This window comes from Alligator mississippiensis, chromosome 5 (genome assembly GCF_030867095.1).
Source record: "Alligator mississippiensis isolate rAllMis1 chromosome 5, rAllMis1, whole genome shotgun sequence".
NCBI classification, from domain to species: Eukaryota; Metazoa; Chordata; order Crocodylia; family Alligatoridae; genus Alligator; species Alligator mississippiensis.
In genome coordinates this window covers 176591135-176613004 of record NC_081828.1, presented here as the reverse complement: position 1 = coordinate 176613004, position 21870 = coordinate 176591135, and the positions used below count along the sequence as shown (strand labels likewise).

Below are 21870 nucleotides of genomic sequence, written 5' to 3'. Positions count from 1 at the left end.
TATCGTCTTGCAGGGACGTGTAGCTTTCCTTAACATAGAGAGCGATACCTCCGCCCCTTTTCTCTACACGATCCCTCCTGTACAGGGTATAGCCATCTATACCCGTGGTCCAGTCATGGGTGGAGTCCCACCAGGTCTCCGTTATCCCTATGACATCATAATTATTTGCATTGAGCAGGAGGATGAGCTCCTCCTGCTTATTCCCCAAGCTCCTGGCATTTGTGTACAGGCAGGCAAGTGCCCCCTGGGGGGCTCCTTCCTTGCCCACAGATTTTACCAGGGTTGGGGCAGGGGTGGGCTCCCTTAAGTGCCTTGAACTGCTGGCTTTGCAAGGATTGCTCAGCGGGCCAGCAGTGGCGGTTGTCCCCCCGTCCCCCAGTGGGCTTAGTTTAAAACCCGGTGGAGCAGGTCAGCCAGTCTGGCTGAGAAGAGCCTCCTCCCTAGGGGAGAGAGGTGGAGGCCATCTCTTCCCAGCAGCTCACTGCCTCTCTCGCCAAAGAGTGGGCTGTGGTCATGAAAGCCAAAGCCTTCCCGACGACTGTAAAAGGTATTTACAGTATTGCCAATTCTCAAAATTTTTGGCATTGTTCTTAAAGGCTACACTTTGGGAATGTGAACAATTTGGCTTTTTCTTTTATATATATAAATAAGTATAGACTTTAAGAACAACGCCAAAAATCATGAGAGTTGGCAAAACTGCGTTTGAATGCTGACCAGCAGGACTGCCCTGCAGTGATGTTCTGCTTGCCATTGAATCAATATGATCTTTGTCAATTTTACACCACCCTAGCATTAAATAGCTGTAGTTGAACTGAACAGAGACATGTTTCTACTTCAGTGTGCACATCTACATGTGCATATTAATGTGCTGCAATAAACTCTGATACTTTTTGCACCACAGTTTATTGCTCCCGGGCATGCATTTACATGTGCACCTGAGATCACAGCACATTGAGCAGGGTTGGAGCAGCCCTGGCTGACAAAAGGGCCTGAGGAATCAGTCTGCCAGCCAGGGGCTACAACCCCTGGCACAACGTGCTGCAGAGGGGCTGCCTGGGGCACAAGGGTACTTCAGCACAATGCAAGCCAGCAGATGGCTCCCATATTGAAGCACCTTTGTGCCCTAGCCAGCAAAGCAGCATTTACATGTGTGCTGCTGAAGTTTTTTTACTTCACAGTAAGATAGTACTTGTATTTACAAGTTCTATACTGCTGCAGAGTAAATTAGTTTACTCCTGCCTAATAGGGGCACATGTGTAGAAGCCAAGATGTTTACTGGTCAGCTAATTAATCTATTGAGCAGTAAATTTCTCATGTAGACGTGCCCATTGTTTCCAAAACGAAATATAGTGGGATCTTAGTTCCATGAAACATTATGTGTTGGCAGTTTTTCTTGATAGAGGATGAAAAAAATAATGAAAACCTGAAAATGATTGTACCATAGAAGTCTGGTTTCTAAACCAGCTCGATCTTTAATTTTATTTTAGGGACTTGATTGTGTTCTATAGGTATCTATATGAAAAACAAGATTTCTTTTTGTAACCAATTCTTTAATCTAGAATATGGTATAACAAAGTCCAGCAATTCATTGGAAATTCAAATTCAGGGTAGAAAGTGCACATGTTTATAGTGAAGATATTTAACTAATAGAAGAACTTATTTTGGGATATGATGTTTGCCATCAGTTAAAATCTCTGAATCAAGACTGGGGGTGAAATCCTGGCTTCATTTCCTGGTAAATGGAAATTTTGCCACTGACTTCAATGAGATCAGGATTTAATCTGGGATATCTTTCTAAATGATGTGCAATAGTGTAAACAGAATTTCTAGTACCAAATGCTACCCACTTAGTGAAACCGCCTATGCCAGAAGATCAGAATAGATTATACTGATCATCCTTCTGGCCTTAAAATCTATTAATCTGTTTAATGATTCTTATGTAGTTAAGTTCTATATCTGCACAGAAATCAGCATGGTATTATATGAAACATGAGGCTGGCACAACCCCATTGCTCACCATTGGTGAATTTGTGCACCTGGTTTATGCGGAAAATTTATTTTAGAGATTTTTTAATTCATTAACTTAATATTTGTATTAATTAAAAATGTTGATAGTACATTCACCTGGAAAACCATGTCAGTGTCTCAGCTACTACAAGCTCAACTACAGTTCTGAGAGAAAGAAACACAAGGGACTAAAGGGTAGCCTAAAAAAAAGTGCTTTCATACACATTATAGTATGCAGTTTTAGGTCTTACTGTATTAGGACCTTCAGCTCTCTAATATGGAACTCCAGTTTGTATCCCTGAAAAGAGCAGGTTGTAGAGCCACCAGTGGTGCAGCACTAAATACTGTCCATCCTCATCCTCAGGCTTGTGTAATACTGCAAGGAAAATGGGAAGAAAAAGGCATATGTTATGTTGATTTTTTTAAACAGCAAATGTCTGATGCCTCAGGGGGCTTCTGTTAGGTATGTTTCAGGGTAGTCCCCATGGAGATGGCTGAGTGGGCCAAATTAAGTGAGGTACACAAAGTTTGGTGTGATTTGAAGTTTGCTGACTCATGTCTCTGGAGACTGCAGTACACTTGGGAGACTATTGCTTGGGAGACAGTGACTATTTCTTAGTAAATTATCTAACTTAAATGGAAAGGTTAGCTCATGAAACTGTTGTGGGCAAACACAATATTCTATTGTATCTCAAACAGAAGGATTAGGTAGTATATCAGAAACTCTGAGACTCACTTTTTGTTACAATATAACATAATAATGAACTTGGAAAAAAAAGAAATCCTACATGGGTAGCCTAGATAAGGGTGCCTATTAAAACATATGTGCTTCATTCATAGGGGAAGAGTTCTATTCCTACTTGCTGCTGTACAAATCCCATAGTGGTTCTCGTTTTATTATATGGGCTATGCCCAAGGGAATGAGACAATTCTGTACACACGTTTTCATATATTTTTATATTCTCTGTATAATTTACGTTTCAGTAAATTATGTAAAGAATTTCAAGGTTTTGGGGTTTTTTTAGATGCTCCAGAGTTCCTTTTCACTATCACCAGGGAACCTTTGCAGCATCAGCCTTATTCCTCAAGGAGTCTGCTACTAAGACAATCATTTGCTGAGCAAAGCAAGGTCTTACATTCAGCTTAATTGTATTTCTCTGTTGTTTATTAAATGTTGAATACTGAATCTGATCATTTTCAAAATTTCAGAGTCTGTTCTGGACACAAATGGACAGAAACTTACTGGTCCTTGTGAGCATTAAATATCTGGAAAAGTCTGATTTTCATTGGTGTACATGGAAGGATAATGAGGCCCTCATAGTGTCCCTGACTGAATTAATATGTTGTTCTCTCTCTTTGGGTATACAAGTATAATAGTGTGAGATCATAACATTCTCAAGAGCACTGTCTGATTGTCTGAAAGGGCATTAGGGAGGTCTAAGGAGACTTTTGAGCTTCATGTTTAAGCCAGTTCTGGTCCTATTGAAGTCAATAGGAGTGTTGTCACTAATTTCATTTGGATCAGAATTTGGCCTGAGGAATATAAATGTAGAGTGTTTTCTGTGAAAGGGGGTTCTTTGCTTGGTGGGTCTTAAAGAAGTATAAATAAGCAAAGCTACTTTTATGACTGAATCATGTACATTTTAGGCAGTACAATGCTCTTCTATTCAGTCGCATTTTCCATAAAATGTATTATTAGCATGTCCCACAAATTGAAAGTCATTGGAGTACAACCCAATGAAACAGCAAGACCTATGAATTTTCTCTCACTGTACATACAGAATAAGAACAAGATAATTGATGGCAAATGTTCTATTTCTGGTAAAAGCAAACCTTTTTGATTCATCCTACCAGAAAAAAATCTTCCATTCTACCTATTTTGTATACAGCATATATCATGGTGATGTCAAAGTACCAGAGCAAACCAAATTGATTGCATATGGTTATTTTTCATTTTAAAATGTATCTGAAATGTAGGTACAATTTACTGGGATTTGCTGTCAATTCTGAAAGCAATAATTCACTGAAATAAGCCACTTTTTAAATGCCTGGCAAATCCAAACAGTGTTGTTTGATCATGATTTACATCACCAGGGCCCCTGCCAGACATACAGGTAAGGAGGTGATAGGATCTGATGTGCAATCCACACAGTTCTGCTTCCTGTCACACTTGTAGATATTGTGGGATCGAACATCAGATCCCAGCATGCCTTATTGTTGGTGCTGGAGGATCCCAGGATCATGATCCTGGGCTCCTGCACTGGCAAGTAGCAAGCTCCCATGGCTGGGATCCCCCTCACTGATGGGCTTCTAGCACAAAGGCACACCTAGCCATACATTCAGTTAGTGGTGTGATAAAAACTAGCCACAAAATTCTTACACAGTTTTTGTGGAATAACTTTGTGGGTTATTTCTTGTTTTATGACACCGCTAATTGTCTTAATGTGTGGCCAGATGACAACTTAAGATGTGATTAACTAGTTAATCACATCTTAAGTGTAACATGTGGCAGGGGCCTAGGGATAAAGGTCAAGATTCACATGAGGATTTATATACCATTTTCAGAACAAAGGAGGCAGAGGTCCAATTTAAATCCAGTAGCCCCATTTCAATCCAAAATTCAAAAGCCTTCACTCCCACCCACTCCCAAACACCAATGTAGGTGATCCAATTTCAGATCCCAATTCCAGTTGATTCAAAACAGGGCCTTGAATCCAGGTTTCAGAGCAGTGTTCTAACCGTTGGGCTGTGGAGTGTCAGGACTGCATCCCCAGCCGGGCTTGCCCCTCCCCACCCCGCCCTTGGCAGCCAGCCCTCACTGCTCCAGCTAAGAAGCAGAGGGGCAGGGCCAGCCCTGCTCTCTGGAGCAGACCACACAGCCGAGCCCAGGGCTGGAAAGCATGCTGGGATGCTGGGGGACTGTGAATTAACGTGAATCAGGACGGGGCCTGGGACAAAAGTTTCATAAACTGGGTTGACCCAAATCAGTTAAGCCTGAAACTACATTCAGTCAGGTTTATCTTAAACCAATTTCAGCCATTTTGAAACTGGTTTGTGTGCATTGAGCTGCTGTTCTGTTACAGGCTTAAATCAGTTTATGATCACTTAACCCAGTTTATGTGTAACTTCTGTTCCTAGCCATAGAGGTGTTGGAGGCCCAGGTTTCTTCAGATCAAGCAGAGAGGGGATTTGAAACCAAGCTTTTAACAACACAAGTGTATTGATGATATGGTAGGAAGAGACCAAAATTGCCTCCTTCATTTTATGAATAGTGCTTCTGTTCCCCTGGGTATATAACCTGAGAAAATGGAACATTTTATTTCAGAAATGCCAGGATGAACCATTTCAACATTTCCAGCTTGTTTTTAATTTTTCAGCCAAAATTATTCATCAGGCATGACCTACATTTGCAAATAGCTGCATCTTTCAGTGCATAAATGGTTTGCCAAAAAAATAAAAAATCTTTGCCCAGCTGTAGTTTTAATTCTGATGCTGTTTTCCCATTCTTTGTTTCTGGTCTGCAAACTCCCAGGATATTGTTCTGATTTTCAATTACTCTTTCTCATGATGGGCAGGGGGATGGGCTAACATGATAGTGTTGTTGCACTTTGCAACCAACTATTTTCTGTGATAAATGTCTGAGAACCAGGAAAGCATGGCTTTAATCTTCCCCTTTCAAAATTTTCATCAAACAATGTTTCCAACGTATATTCTTCTCTGTCAAACATTTCATTTACTCTGTAATCTGGGGATAATTTAAGAATGGGTCTTTCACCTGTGTTGCTAAAAGCAGCAACCATTTTGCTTTGTTTCCACTGAGAGACGCATGTGTTTATAGCAGATTTGATTTTTGGGCTGCTTCTAGCTGAAAGTGCTGTCATCAGCCTCCTACATGGCCTGTCACAGGCAAGTCATCCAGTGATCAAACTTCACTGAGCTGCTATCAGTAGCCATGATTTGATTTGATTTCCGTACTGCTTTCTCCTGTTCCAGGTTATTATAAATAGACAAGAGCCAGAGTCATAAAGTTGGGATCAGGATTTGGCCTTCCTCAAAATGTCAGGGTATAGGGGCCTGGCTGGGGAACTTTTTGGATTGTAAAGTACTGAATCCGACTGTCACTCACACTGTAGGACTCCCTAGTCCCACTGAGATGTTGCCTCATGCTGCAGAAGTTTCACATGCAAATTAGGGTTGTGCCATGGCCCCATCCCTCAGACAGACCCTCTGATCTGCTGCAGACTGGGCCTCTCATTAAAGCTCCTGCTGGAAATATGAACTCAGTTGGTGAGGTCTGCCTCCTTTTCTAACTCGCTATAGACTGCATGTCTCAAAGCACAGCAGACGCAGGTGATTTGGCCCCTGCTCTCTTCAGACAGCTGCAGCTTTGGGAAACCACAGGAGGTGTTTCCCGCAGCTCCTGCTCTCCACTGCCTGCAAACCTTGTTCTACAAAAGGCCAAGTTTTCTGTCTTGCTCCCAAAACTATGTCTTTGCCCAATCTGCTGTACATGGGTCTCTGTTGCTGCTTTTGTGCTGTGATTCTTTTGGAATCATGGCATCCTCTTAAAGCTGAGTATCCACTTCCTAAGGCTGGGTAGTTTTGCCAGGTACCAAAATGCAGCCGCAAGAGCCAGTGCTCTGAAAGGATGCTTTGGTGCATTCAGCACTTCCTGTGTCATCCGTATGTGCAGGCCTCGTCTCTAGAAACAGCAAATTCTCTTTCCTTCCCTCAGTACAAATGTTCAGATTGCTTGACCCCCAAGCATCCAGGAGCCTGAAAAGTTGAAGGATTTCCTGGTGGCATAGTGTTGGGCTGTCGCTTGAAATAAACACAGTAAGTGATTTTCACAGTAATCAGATCATCCTTAATTCAGGGCACAAGTGAGGCATTTTTTCTTTTAGCAATGCATTAGCTCCTTCCCCTTCTTTGTTTCTATCCTTACTAGGTGAACTCTGTTGTTTCTCTGGATTTTTTAGTCAAAATTCCTCTTTATTTTGGTCAGATGTCAAGTGCCCTTGCCCCCTCCCCCTAGGCTGGACTGGACCATGGAGAGCCTCACAGGCCAGCTCCAGACCCACCACTGGTGGTGGGGCAAGCAATGAGCAAATCTGGAGCTATGGGGATTAATGTACCTGTCACTCTTCCACCATCAACATGCACCACCAGTGGGACTCCATACACTGGTATTTAGTGGTGGGCCTCACCTCTGCTTGCTCTGATGCCCATTTCCTGGCCCTTCCAGGATCTCCATGGGCTGTATCTTACCCCTGATTTGGGGCACATTTTTAATGAATGAGATTCTTTTCTCTTTGTGCTGGAAATTTTAATTGACACAGGCTATTTATAGCAGTATCTGATTTTCTTTCTCTGCAGATCAGATTGTCTAATGTAGGAGACTACATGGCAGGTTATCCTCCCTTGGTACTCAAACTGCAGACTTGTACCTTGCCTACATTTTTTATGTTTCTCTTAGGTTTCAGGGCAAGGAATAACTTTGAGCCTGAATCCATTTTTACTTAACTTATTGTAGTGACACTGATGCAAAACTGCTATCAGTGACAGCAGAGCAATCCCTATGTTTGCAAATCCCCACAAAAATGTACATTACTCTGCACTAATCACAACTAAAGATCTAATGTGATATGTGAATTGTTATTAGAAAAAAAAGACAAAAGTAAAAAATAGCTTTGGAGGCTCCTCCTCTCCAGCCAGTGAAAGGCCTCCATTCAGTCACTGCATTAGCTTCAGTCTCATTTAGAGCTTGAGTCTCAAGTTATAGAAAGTCATATCTTCTTGCATCAGAAAGACTTAGTAACACTCCTCCAGTTGCGCTAGAATTTGGAATGGGTGTATTCCTTCTGTTCGTCCCTCCTTTCTTCCTTTTTGTCCCTTTCATTAGAGAACCAGATGCTGGCATTCTCTCTGTTTGTATTCCCTGTAACTCTTGCCCCTAGCCTCACCCTTTGCCTCTCACCCACCTCTGTTCTTCTGGAAAATGTCAGGTTAGAAACGTCTTTCACCAATAGCAAGTGAACAAAACATTCAGCAGTGCTATACACAATAGCTGCACATTGCAATTCATTCCACTTTTACAGCAGGAATGGAGCTTGTATTTACATACGCAGCTCTGGCTGACAAGAGATTGGAGGGAACACATTCCTGTTTGCAAAGCTTTTCAGAGGTGCCAATTTTCTATATGCAATCATAGGAATTTCTGTATATAGCCAGATTTATTTTGTGACCTGGGGGAAGGGAGGGTGGGGGAAGAGGGGCGGACATCAAAAAAGCAGCATTTAACAGCATTATTTTTTCACTATAGCTGTCAGTCAAGGGTAAAAGGAACTCAGCCTGCAGAGTGTACAACTGTTTTTATTCTTTCTCATTTAATTTTTACAATAAAATACATCAGAGGTAAAAAGAATGCACTGACAATAGGTCATGCTTGATAAAGCAACCCATTTTTATCAGAGTGAAGGTGTTGGAGAGGAGGAAGGGGAATTACTGCCATTTGCCATGCCTCTCCCAAGTATTTCTAGAGCTTCAGCATATAGACTTTACAAATTTGATGAAAACATCTCTGAAAAAGTTGTCTTCTAAAAAACAAACCCCCAAGCCCCTGCAGTTTTCAAGCACTCCAATAGTTAGGGAGGCTTGAGCTTGGATTTTGCTTTCTCAAGAATGGTAGAGGAGGCCATTTGCAAGATTTGGGCCATAGAGTCATAGAGAAGTAGGGCTGGAAAGGACTTCCACAGGTCATTTAGTCCAAAGCAGACGCATGGGAAATAACCATGGTAGAAAATAGCCATAGCTATGCTTAGATCATTCGTGACCAGTGGCTGTCCCACCTCTTCTTGAACACCTCCACTGATGGAAAGTCCACAGCTTCCCTAGGCAGTCTATTCCCCTGTATCCAAAATGTCCTGAAATTTACATCCCATCTCAAGGAACACATGTAACTGTAGAAACAGTCGGAAAGTGGAGTGTTCTGCCTAGAGAAGCTACTTAAGGCATTTTCTTTACTGGAAGTTTTCAAGAAGAAACTGGATAGGCATCCATCTGTCTGGGATAGTTTAAAGGTTTTGACCCAAGTTTTTAATTCTTGCTTTTGAAAAATCTTGTTGATTTTTTTCAACACTTAAGTACCAGCATGTTTCTAAAGGATTGATTTACTGAAATGGGCTTTTCATTTTAAATGGGTTTGACATTTGTACTATAACATGTATTGGTATGGGTCTTTATGTTCCCAAGTGCAGCACACTTCACTATGTTGCCTGAGACTCAGATACACAGTCAGACAGATCTGCTGAACACATGAATACTAAGGAAGTGGTTTCCCTAGTAACAATAACCATGTAACAGCTCTCAGAACTTCCTTCCCTTCCTTATGGGATTTTTTTTGTTTGTTTGTTTTCCACTGGGTCAAATAGAGTAGACACCAACACTGGAGATGGCTACAAGCTGTCCAGCTTGGACGCGTTAGCTTTCCTGAAGTGGAGGGAACAGGACAGGACAGCTATTGCATTTGTAAATGGTGCCATGACTGTTAGTGTGAAACAAAACAAAGCAAATTGTGGTGCTTAACCATCACTGCTACCACGTGTAAAGTGAAGAAACTCTGTTAAGATGAATTTTTGGATACAGAATGGTTTTGCCTTTTTGCTGTAATAACGATAGTCATAGTGGATTAAGCACAGCTCTAGCACAGTAATCTGTTAATGGAAAGCACTGTAGGGAGAGGAACATACTCATTAAGTGTGCACTTTTAGTGCAGGGCCTATTGATAGCTCTTTAGAGAAGGCTCAGTTCATGATCTTAAGCAGTGTTTTGTGACAGTGATGTGCTTCTGCCTGTGAGCGAGACAAAAATAATCCTGTCTGGCTGTAGAAGAGGAAGGGAGAGCTCTCTCTGATTCATTGAAAAGTATTCCTTTAAGGAAGCTACAGTATGGCTATTAAGCAGGGGACCCCTGGTATTTCTACAAGGTACAACCCACTGAATCAGGACACTATTTCATGCACCAAATTGTTTACAGCATAATATGAGAAAGGTGGAATAATGCAAAATACTAATCACAAAAATTAACTTGCATCTCAGGCATGTCACTAAAAAGTTTAATCCTTGGCTTTCACCATGTGTCTATTTGTATATGTTAATTATTACAATCACATTTGTCATGTCTTTTTTTTTTAATTAAAAGGGTACTTTTGTCCAAGATTAAATAAAAAAGGTCATCTGTAACCTTCAAGGCTCTTTATCATTTATCTTGTGGTTTCTTACTAACTGATATTCCCCTACCCCCCTAGAAGGAAAAACGTATAAGTACTAAACTACAATCAATTGTGAGTTTATTGTTAAGGCAATATTGGGAGCAGATATTATGCAATATAAAACAGCAATGCTTTATTTTTTTCAATATCTTTGACAACAATGAAATCATGATGTTATCTCCAAATTGGCATAGGTTCTGTGAACTCCAGTCATATAAGGAACAGTACAAAAACACACGTTTACACCTAATGTGGACAAGCTTGATCCTGAGTGATGTAGAGCACCATCATCTCCACTGACTTTCATGCCAGTTGCAGATGTTTAGCACCTCGTGGTCAGGCCAAGAACCTTTCAGCAAATTGCCTTGTTTTCAATCACCACAATAAAAGGAGAGAGACAAAAAACTATTAACCTTCACTGACTGAGATGAAGTGGCTCAGTAAAGCAGACCAGTTCCTTTAACAAGGATACAATCAGCCCCAATAAGACTGGACAACACTCAGTAGTTCAAAAGAGCTGCAGATATAATCACTTACCATGTTTATAATTAATACCTTTGTGACCCTGTGAATGAATGATGAATAAAGAATCACAGACTCATAGAAGGGGCATGAAGGGATCATCTAGCACAGATGCAGGATGTACCATTCCTAAAGTATCCCTGGCAGGTGCCTATCCAGCCTCTTCTTGAAAATCTCCAATAACAGAGATCCCACTGCTAGGCAGTTTGTTCCATTGTCCTACAGTCAGGAGGTAGAATACCGTTCTTCCATGGGAAATTTGAGCTAAAAGTATCTTAGGCAGCAGTGCTAGAGCTCTGTCATGCAAAACCCATGTGCTGGAATTACCACTGTGTGTCAGATGCATGCAGATAAGGTTTGCAAGATCCACTCTCTTACGTTTCAAATTTGAATAAATTCATACAATAAAAATTATTGTTGCACTGTAAGGTTTTGTGTTGCACAAAGCTAGTGTCCTTAGGACACATTTACATCACCTGTGATCCTTAAAGTCCTGATTTACACACGTATGGACTCACAAGGACAACTAACATGTGTAAAGGGCGGGACAAACAAACCAGCAGTGCTAAAAGGGGTGGGGGAGCTGCTTCTCTGGAGTGTGCATCAGCTGTTATAATGTAAGTGTTGCATCTGTATGCAGCATGAGCCTGTAGTGATACAAGTTAGCTATATCAAACCTAACTTTGACCCTGAATGAAACACTATTAAAGTTGCAGCTTTTTGGCTACCCAAGTAATGCTACGGAATGTATTTATGTGTTTATTTATTGTTTAACTTTATATCTCTTCCTATCCAAAAGGCTGAGAGCAGAATGATGCAGATGTATCGGTATAAATGTTTCATCTGTCTATACCCCTAGTGTTTGCAGTAACATGGCAATATTCTTTAAATAGTAGGCAATAAAGGTAGTTTTATCAAGATGAGTGGGACTTTGGGCCAACACAAATGCTTGTCATATGTGATTATGGAACTTCCCACCTTAGAGGAGATTTTTAATTCACTTTCTCTTTGTTTCCTACCTTAGAAATGGACTATAAACAATTTACTGTAAGTAGATGAGCCCTTCTACAAACATCAATTCTCCAGTGTATTGAGCATGGCTTCCATTCCTTTGCCTTTGATGCTTTTAAAATGGGATTTTTTCCCCCCAGAACAACCCTCTATGCCAGCACTAGTAAATACCAATTTCATTTCCATCCTATTATTTTTCTAATCAAGGGTTTGTCATGCAAAAGAAGATCTGAGGTGACTGTGTTCTCCATTATGCAAAGTATTCCGTTATGATAATGGCTTAAGGACAGTTTCATAGAGGTGTCATGGAAAGAAATCACAAACAAGTGCAATGAAATAGTAGACAAATCCTTCATATTTTGTCCTCCCATTTAAAATTCAGGCCACAGAGTTCACCTTAATTTGCCACACACACATTTTCTCTGACATTTCCAATCTGTACATACAGTAAATATAAGAATTGGCAGCTTTCACGGAATAGACTTCTGTTAAGTGCTTATCAAAAGAAGTAGAAGAAAGGGGTTGTAAAATGCAGTCATATTTAGTACACCCTTAGCTTTCCTTTACTTTCTCTTCTAAACCACACTTAGTAAAATCTACAGTCAATGAAATTTACCTTTTGAGCTCAAGTTGTTTCTATTCAGAACAAAGTAAAAAATATGCCAGCAAAGAAAACCTGGTATTTCTTAGAAACTCTCTTTTCTTTCTTATGCCAAATCCCAAGGGGCAGGGCTCTACAGAAAGGGAGTTTATTTTCTAAATCCTTTGAACACAAAGCTTTTACATTTTCTAGGGCAAGATGTTTTCCTAGACAAACTCAACATTATACCTTTATATTAATACTTTTGTCATTGCGGTGAATGTACATAAACATACATGTATACTTAATATCCATTAGGTGTCATTTGAATTATTCTAATATATTGGCTTATAAACAAAACTGTTGTGAAAAGTCTTGGAAAGTAACATTTTTTCAACTATCTATATAGTTAACTCTTTCCTTGTCTCATCTCTTCCCCTTTCACATACTTCAGCTACATGCCTGCAACAGAATACAAAAATATAATATGTCAGGATTATATATAACTCTTCACAGAATTATGTAAAAAAAACCCAAAAACCCACAACTGCTTATTTCTCAAGATTTCAGGAAAAAAAAAATCTCAGTTGATTTTGTTGTACCCTGAAGCTGGAAAACTTTTTTAACTGAGGAACCTATAGCAATTTCTTAAAACCTTAAAGATAATAATGCTCAGATTTAAGGAGTCATCTTCCATTGCTCATTCCACAGCATCCTTGCAAATATGAAGAGCGGGACAGCATTGTTTTTTTATTCCTGTCTAGGGCTTGTTCCTTCATTAAGCCCTTCTTGGTAATATCTCAGCATATAATGGGGGGTGGCCACTTATTTGGTCCTGAGGGCCACTTAGGGAGTCTTGGTGAGCAGGTGCAGGCCAGATCATTTAAAACAAAAACAAACAAACAAAAAACACTAGCTGCTTTTTGTTTCATTTATACATTTGCATTTTGATACCAGGTATAATCAGTCCATAGTTTAATCAGTTTCTGTGCAGCACTTATGGATATGGCACATCTCTTTTCAAGTTCCTCCTAGACAAAACTTTTGGCTCTCATAAAACTTCCAAAGGATGTATAAGACTCTGCTTTTTCCTTAACTTCATGCCTGTTGCATTTCAACACCTTGTATGCTAATAAAAGGGATAATAGATATCACTTCATCATCTTAGTATTTAAGTCCAAGTTGCCTATGTTAATTTTCCACAGCAGTGAGGAGTATCATCACTAATTTTAAATGCATCTGTCAGTTGTCTGATGTCATCAGCATAAAATAGGATGCTTAAATACAGATGAACTTAAATCATACCATTCTTTTTACCTAAAATTCTTACTATCCAGTTTAAAAACTGGCAAAAAGAAGTGATGATGATTCCATGCTACCTTGTCTTACACCAGCCTTGGATTTGAATCAGTTGCTTAATTTTCCACCAATTACTATGGGACTGCAGAAGCCTTCATAAAAAGATTTTGCAATTAACTTAGCTGGAATGCCATACAATTTTATTACTCTCCATAATGCTTTCATCCAAAACTAATCAATTGTCTTTGTAAAGATGATGTGAAAAACATCTTTCCTCCTAATTCTTGCTGTTTTTCATCAACTGTCAAGAGTAATTATCTCATCAATGCCACTTGCACATGGTCTTAGGCTTTCTCACACCCACACCCTTCCTAAAAGTGGCTTTAAACTATTGACTGTTCCTTTCAGGATGGCATTTTATGGTACTGACAACTAGACTCTACCGCTATAAATTATTTGGGGTGGGAAGACCTCCTTTCCTTAAGGTGTATACAGTTATTGTCTTCAACCAGTCACTTGGTACTTCCTCTTTTTCCCATGCCTTCTAACACAGGGGTTTTCAACCTTTTTAATAAGTGTACCTGCAGTGGCCCTCTTTTTAATAAATGTACCCCCCTGGGCGGGGGAGTGAGCAGCTGGATGCAGCATGGTGGGGGGTGGTGAGTGGCATTGCATGGCGCAAGGTGGGGGGCGGGGGGGCAAGCAGCCAGATGCAGCGCAGGCCAGAGGGGGGTGGGTGCACAGCCAGGTGTGGAGCGGGGAAGTGATGAGCAGTGGAGAGGTGGCAGTGGCCCTGCTCTCACCCCGTCCTGGCCCTGCTCATGTGAGTCAGCAGCGTGGGGTGGTGGCACTCCATCCCTGCCAGCCCCTGTATACCCCCTGGGACCTTTCAAAGTACCCTCAGGGGGTATGTGTACCCCTGGTTGACACCCCCTATTCTAACATCATTGTTTCTAACATTTGGTTGGCACTGACTTTTAATAGCTCAGCTGTTCCTGCAGCTCTCCATTTTTTCAAACTACTTTACTGTTCTATTTCTTCAGATTTGCATAGAAGGAATATATTGACTAACACACCTAAAGTGATGTTTTCCAATCACAGTCGTAAAATATTTCACAACCATTTTTTAATTAAACCTCAAAACACTCTGTGAGGTGGGTATGAATTATTAGTGATATTTTACATATGGGTAAACTAAGTTACAGAAAGTTGAAGATTGATACACATAGGAAAAATGCTTCAACCTCAATACTTAATCTTAGTAGCTTCTAAATCAATAACTATGAACTGAATAAAGGGGCATCGCCAAAAGGGCTAGATTAGCAAAATCATTAAATTCCCTTTCCCAGAGTGGTTCTGCATCCATGTTGAACTAATTAGTCACAACTGAATTTTGATGGAGTAACTAAAATATTGAACCTCCTCAGAAAGAATAACCAGTTGGCAGCCCTCAAACTGTGCTTTTCCAAGTGTCATAACAGCTTCCTCAATCATATCTGCTTTCTTCCATTAAAGCAAGAATGGCCCATCTTATACTGCGAAACCTGTGGCTGCAGGGGGCCCCACAGCTAAGCCCCCTCCCACGCTCCCCCCCCCCCCCGGTGCATAGACAGTGGAAATGGGGGGGTAACAGGGCTCAGCCCTCCCAAACACAGGACAGCAACAGGTATTGCCTTAGGGCAGCCTGGATGCAGGCTCCTAAAGCAGTGGGGGAGGGGTGGACATGCTAAGCTACCCTATGCCCTTGCAGCTGGCCCAACCACAGGCAGGTAAGTTTCCTTTAATGTTTTTTTTATTTTCATGGGCTTGGGGGGATGGCAGATCAAGACCCCCACAGTGCAGGACAGAGTGGGGTAGGCGAAGGGCGAATCATTCACCCCTGCCCCTGGTCCATTCGCTCCTGTACTGTAGGGATTGTCCCATGACCCAGCCCAGGCCCAATTCATCATGACTGGACCCCCAGCCTGGCTGTGTCATGGGACAATCAGAGCCCGGCAGCCTGGGGCAATATGTAGGGAGTGCATGCAGATGCATGTGCACCCCCTGAGTGTGGTGGTGCACCTGCTGTGAAAAGGCGCTGCTGACACTGTCACCGCTCACCACCCTGCCGCTGACACTGCCAGTGGCATCTGTGGGTGGTCAGCAATCCCAACTGGCTGCTGCTGATGCTGCCAGCAGCACCTGCACGTGGTCACCGACCCCTGGTTGGCACTCTCCCCCCCCCGCCACTGACAGTGCTGGCAGCATCTGCGGGAGCTCCCCATTCACCGCCGCTGTGCTCCTGCCACCGCCAGTGTAGCCGTGCCCCCCCCAGCTGCTGGGGGCACACACTGTTCATGCTGGTGGCTCCTCCAGAGGCTCAGTGCCAGGCAGTCAAGGTGGAGGGGAAGGCATGTGGCCCCCCCAATCTTTGCATGGGCAAGGGCGGGCCACACCCACAAGCTGGGCTCAGCTTCTGCTCCATGTCTCTGCGCCTTGCTACCACCACTTTGAAAGGGGCGCCCACTGCTATGGCCTCGCTGCCCAGTCTGCCCAGTGGTGGGATGCACATGGTGGTACCCACCACTTTCAAAGCAGTGGCAGTGAGGTGCAGAGACACAGAGCGGAAACTGAGTCCAACTTGCAGTTGTGGCCCATCCTTGCCCATGCAAAGATCAGGAGACCATATGCCATCCCCTCTTGGCTGCCTGGTGCCACGCTTCTGGAGGAGCCACCGTGCTCTTCCTGGGGATGATGTGGAGTGGGGCAGGGTAGGTGCAGGGGTCCCAGGGGCTCCATCACCTCCAGCCCGGCAGTGAAGCCAAGGCTGGTCCTGTTCTGGGACCTGGCTTTGGGCCCCCCCAGCCAGTGCAGGGAGGCAGCCAGGACCAGAGTGGGAAGGTGGCCAGGGCTGGGGCCAGTGTAGCCAGGAGGCAGCTGGGCAGCTGCTGGGGCTGGGAGGCAGCCAAGGCAGTTGGAGTCAGGGCTGAGGAGGGTGTGGATGGAGCTGGGAGGCAGCCAGGGCCAGGGCTGGGAGGAGGCTGGGGTGGTGCAGTGCTGGGCAATGCCACTCCCCACCCTTGTCCCTTTCCCCTCCTCCCTCAGACTTTCCCATGAGGGGGCACATGTACATCCAGCCGCTCACCACCCACTCCCACCCACTGCTGCTGCTTCTGGCTTCTTTGATGCAGGGGTCCCAAAACTATTACTTGCATGGGGCCCCAAAACATGGTAGGCTGGCCTTGCATTAAAGAATAATATTTGAGGACTTCTTTGCTTCTACCATCATGTGTCCCAGTATCCCATTCCTTCCAAAAGCTGAGTGAAATAGATGGGCTTTGAAACATACTCCACATCAACATGCTTTGAACCAAAGAAGGGCCGAGATAAAGTGCTTCTACATTTCATCTACAGCACAGGGGGAGACGTCTCCAGTAAATGCCATGTAAGATGATTTAGGTCCAATCCAATGCCAAAAAATCATCAGCCAGCGTAGGTAACAGAGAAGCAGTGTAATAGGATGTTGTGAGACGTTACTTTTCCCACATGTTAAATGCTCTTAAGACAGGAGTGTCCATGTGTTATGGCCAGAAAAGATGAGCTAAGTGCCTTGTAAAGATACCCAAAGCATAGTAACGTCAATGAGATTTGCCACGTACATGAGAGGATAAAGTCTGTATCAGCTTCAGTTTCTGCGTAAATGTATAGTCCCATTCAGATCACATTGCAGTTATTCAGTGTCAAGGTGACAAAGGCTATACCAAATAGGACATCTTTAAAGAAACAGGTGCAGCTTCTTGGCTACATGTATGAAGAACGAGTTGTTCTGTCCATTTTAACACCAATATTTCTTTCTGTAAAATATAAGGAGCAAGGAATTTATCCAATTCATTTAATATTATGTTATGTAAGCATGATACTATATTATGTGCTAGAAGAAATTAGGGACCCTCCATCATGCCCAGTTTCTGGTATAATTCCAGTATATGTTATAGAATCTGGATGATTATAGTATTGGATTTCCAATAATTTATGTTATTTGGTTCATCTTATGTTTTCTACACTGTGCTAGAGGTATTTGGCCTCTAAGAACAGCTCTTCATGTGTTCCTCATCATGATACAAGCTTGATACTTATGAATTGTTTGTCAAATAGTCCAATGCAAAGATTCTCATGCTGTATATACTGAGCATCCTTTTAAATGGTGCTGCTAATCTTTCAATATTTATCTCTTATAAATTATCACCTTAATTACAACACTTAGTAAAACTGGTTTGTGATTGCAAAGTAGGTGATTGCAGCAATTTTTGTTTGTGAGATAATAGATCTCTTTCTTGGTGGGGTTAGGGTAAACAGTAAAGTTACCTCTTCTGGCTGCATATTCCTTTAAACATCAAACCACTTTCAGTTGCCACAGCTCTTTTAACAATAAATGGATCTTTAAAGTTACATAGCCATTGTAGACCCAGAACAAATTAGGTTAGTTGACAAAAATAATGTTGTTTTCTGAAGTATATTCTTATGTAAGTGCTCTCTGCATTCATCTGGAGTTTATACTATGGCCCCAATTCGGCCATACTAATGTCAGAAGGACTGGTGTATACCTACACAGAGTCTGGAGCTTTGATGAAGAAGTCTGATCAGATGTTATAAATTGAATCACCCAGGGCCTATTATTATAGAGATTCTTCCAAATTTGCTTCTCCCCAGTAGCCTGTCTGTCTGGACTTGCAGTATCTTTCAATTAGCTTGCCAACATTTAAGTAAAGTGGCCCATTTGTGGCTAGAATATGAGGACTAGTACACATGTCCAGCCCATTCCATTTCTAATTTGGCATCCTTCTCAGTGGAAAGCTGGGTTTCCTGTAAGAATGATAATTTTAGCTTTTTTCCATTTTGAGAAAAGGTCTTTTTCCTTTTAATAGGATTATTTATTCCTTTAACATTTCACAAGCACATTCTAAGTCCTGTATCTCTTATTAATTTCTACAGGCACTTGTTCAGCTGAACACCCCACCCTGTCAGAAGATATTGATCCTGCTGGGAAAGGTTAAGTCAGATCTGCTGATTTAGAGACTCATGCGACTTCTGAATTCACTGGAATATAAGGGCAGCAGAAATGGCTTCCTGGAGAGGAATGGAAAAATTTATACTTCCTGCAACTATTCTTAACTTTTTAAAGCAACACAGTGCACATCACAACTCAGGAACTATTCCTTGATTCTGTGCCATGTGTCAGTCCTATACCCTATACTCCAGTATCTGGAGGGCTGCTGCAAGGTATACCAGCTGTCAACAGCTCCCAGGGCAGCCAAGATTGCCAACAGGTATAGAACCCCTGGCTATGTTCCCAACAGCTGGCATAGGAGTTGGGGTGATCCTCCAACAACCTGCTATATCAGTGCTCCAATATGTGCCACAGTAGAGTACAAAGTTAGCATGCTGCTGGAGAGAACTTGTTCTCTGTTTTATGTGGGAGGTTTCACCTACACAAACATTTACTCTGCATGTCCTAGTAAATCACCATTTACTGATAATACAATGCCTTCCAAAATAAAATTATAAAAAGGCCAGCACAGATGAGTTGTAGACAGAAGTCAGCACAGGTGAATAGACAGTAACTGGTTTCATATAGGGCCTTTATAACTAGAATAGTGCTAACTATATTCAATGTTATCTGTGTGTTTCTCTTCTGACAAAGTATGAGATAAGCATATGGAAGTGTAGGATCGTTAAGTGATTTAAGTTTCTTTTTGTTCAACTTCACTGAAGTTCTATGACTTAAAGATGGAAATGATTGCATTACATGACATTAGTAACCTATTTTATAAATTATTATCCCAATAAAGTACAATAGCCTTGTAGGTTGCAAAATGGAAATCCCAAGGATAGTGTTCTCCTATTGTATCTCTCCAAAGCCTACCTAGAGTTTCTGAATGGAGATGTACTGTTGAGAATACCTTTATACTCTCCTGGGAAAAGGATAGTGAATATCTTTTTGAAGTAAAATATGTTGTTTCTGGAAATCAGGTGGCTAATTTTTTGCGTGAAATACCTTCTTGTGAGGATCATAGGAAAACTATGTAGTTATGGGTAGAATTTATTTTGATAATATATGTGTGGTTTCTGTTTGGGGGGCAGAGGCCCTTAAAGTAAGTTATGAGTTCATATTAGTTCCTCAGTTACTTGGTAAAAAAATCCAGAATATTTTAAGAAATGCTGAGAATAGTGGAATAGTTGCCATGAAGGGTTAGCATGGAGAAAATATTTTTTAACAGGTTGCTAGTTGTTTTCTATAGAAGAATATTTCTGCTGATTATGGATCTTATGTTCATTACATTAGACAGAAGTCAACAGAGATCCTTCAAATAATATGGCTATCATATTTCTGGAATAGCATCTAATTTACCATCACCATAACTGGCTTGGGGAAGTTAAAAGTACTTCAAGTGATAGAAATTTGTACTAAGACCTAAGATAAACAGGGCCCACTCTGAAAAGATTGGACCTTTTTGACTATTTAGAACACTGGCCCTGAAGCCATGACCATAATGTTGATCTTGAATAACATTATGTTATTCAAGATCTACTACTGTGTATGATTTAATCATCCCTTCATGTTACATCTGTGGTGGGATCCGTGTAACTGTATGGGCTAGTAGCAATAAGAACAACCACAACAGTGTATGTACAATAAGAGTGACATTTATAGACAAAAGCAAAGTTATCTTGGCCAGTCATGGAGGTTCATCTTCTTAAGGCAAGCCAGGGAACTTCACTGCCTATATTGGCCATCTTTGGGCAAAAGTCACAGACTAGATTAGATGATCTTACAGGCCATAGGACACTAATGTCCTTCTGTCTAGGCCAGTGCAGTGTTATGGCTAGAAAACCGGTTAATATCTCAGATAAATAGGGCCCTGGCATTTAAAATGAGACAAACCTGTTAATCATGCTATAAATAGTAACCCTGCTGCATGTTCAGGGAATTAATGGCATGTGGTGATATAACTTGGGAGGAGGGAGGGGTGATGGGGCAGCTGCCTCAGGCACTGATTTGGAGAATGAAAAAAGCAGCTGCTGCTGGTACCCACACATTCATGTTTGCAACTGCAGCGGCAATTGGAAGTTGCTGCTTCTGCTTTGCCCTAGGCATGCAGCCACATCCCTACACTGCTGATTGCATAATGGAAAACCAACCACAAAAATATTCCACAAAATATGCATCATATTTTGTGGTTGGTTTCTGTCATGCCTTAAATTGAATGTGTGGCAGGGGAATAGCCATGGCATGTTGGGGCTTGGTTGGCAGCTCCCAGTGTCAGCCTTGCATGGAGCTGCACCCTGCTGTTTTCAAGGTGAGAACATGAGGGGATCTCATGAGCTGAGCCAGGGTGCTGAGTCATGGGGAGCCATGACTCATAACATGACCTGGCATTGTTCTTGTCTTGCCCCACAGCTGTGGTGGGGGCTGAGGAGCAGGTTCGGTTCTGGTACTGTCACAAAGAGCCCTGTGACTCTCTGCAACCTGGAAGGCTGACTGTTTTGTCCTGAAGCTTCCAGGGAGCTGTGGAGCAAGCACTTGACACATCCCAGCCAAGGGGACCCTGGGATAGAGAAGAAGTTCCAATGCCAGGGTTCCCATGTGCTGGGACATTTAAGAATTGTGTGTGCAGTTTCCTGACATCTGGGTACACCGGGCTCTAGGTCCTGGAACTGGGGCTGATAATCATCTGATGGTTGGTCTCACCCACAGGATTGCATCAGTCTTGAACTAGCTCTGATCCAATCAACTGATTGTTGGTCTTTGCCCCAGGACCAGGTCAGTTTATGCCAAAGTGTGGCAGAAAGGGATCTTGGAGTCATTATTGACTCCAGGATGAACATGAGCTGCCAATGTGAGGAAGCGGTCAGTAAGGCTAACTGCACCTTGTTGTGCATCTACAGATGCATCACAAGCAGGTCCAGGGAGGTGATCCTTCCCCTCTATATGGCGTTGGTCAGGCCACAGTTGGAGTACTGTGTCCAGTTCTGGGCACTGAACTTCAAGAGGGATGTGGCTGGCACTGAGAGTGTCCAGAGGAGGGCCACTCGCATGGTCAAGGGGCAGGAGGGCAGGCCTTACAAAGAGAGGCTAAAGGGCCTGAACCTATTCAGCCTCCACAAGAGAAGGCTGAGAGGGGATCTGATGGCCATTTACAA

General features: G+C 42.2%; 1 protein-coding gene across 1 annotated transcript in view; it reads left to right on the top strand.

Moving 5' to 3' along the window:
- The window catches only part of CDK14 (cyclin dependent kinase 14), a 676419-nt gene extending 657040 nt beyond the window's left edge, over nucleotides 1–19379 (top strand). Inside the window, exon 15 of the mRNA XM_059729021.1 lies at nucleotides 18661–19379. The gene's annotated coding sequence lies outside the window, so the exon portion shown is untranslated. The remainder of the gene's footprint in view (nucleotides 1–18660) is intronic.
- The last annotated feature ends 2491 nt before the right edge of the window (nucleotides 19380–21870 follow it).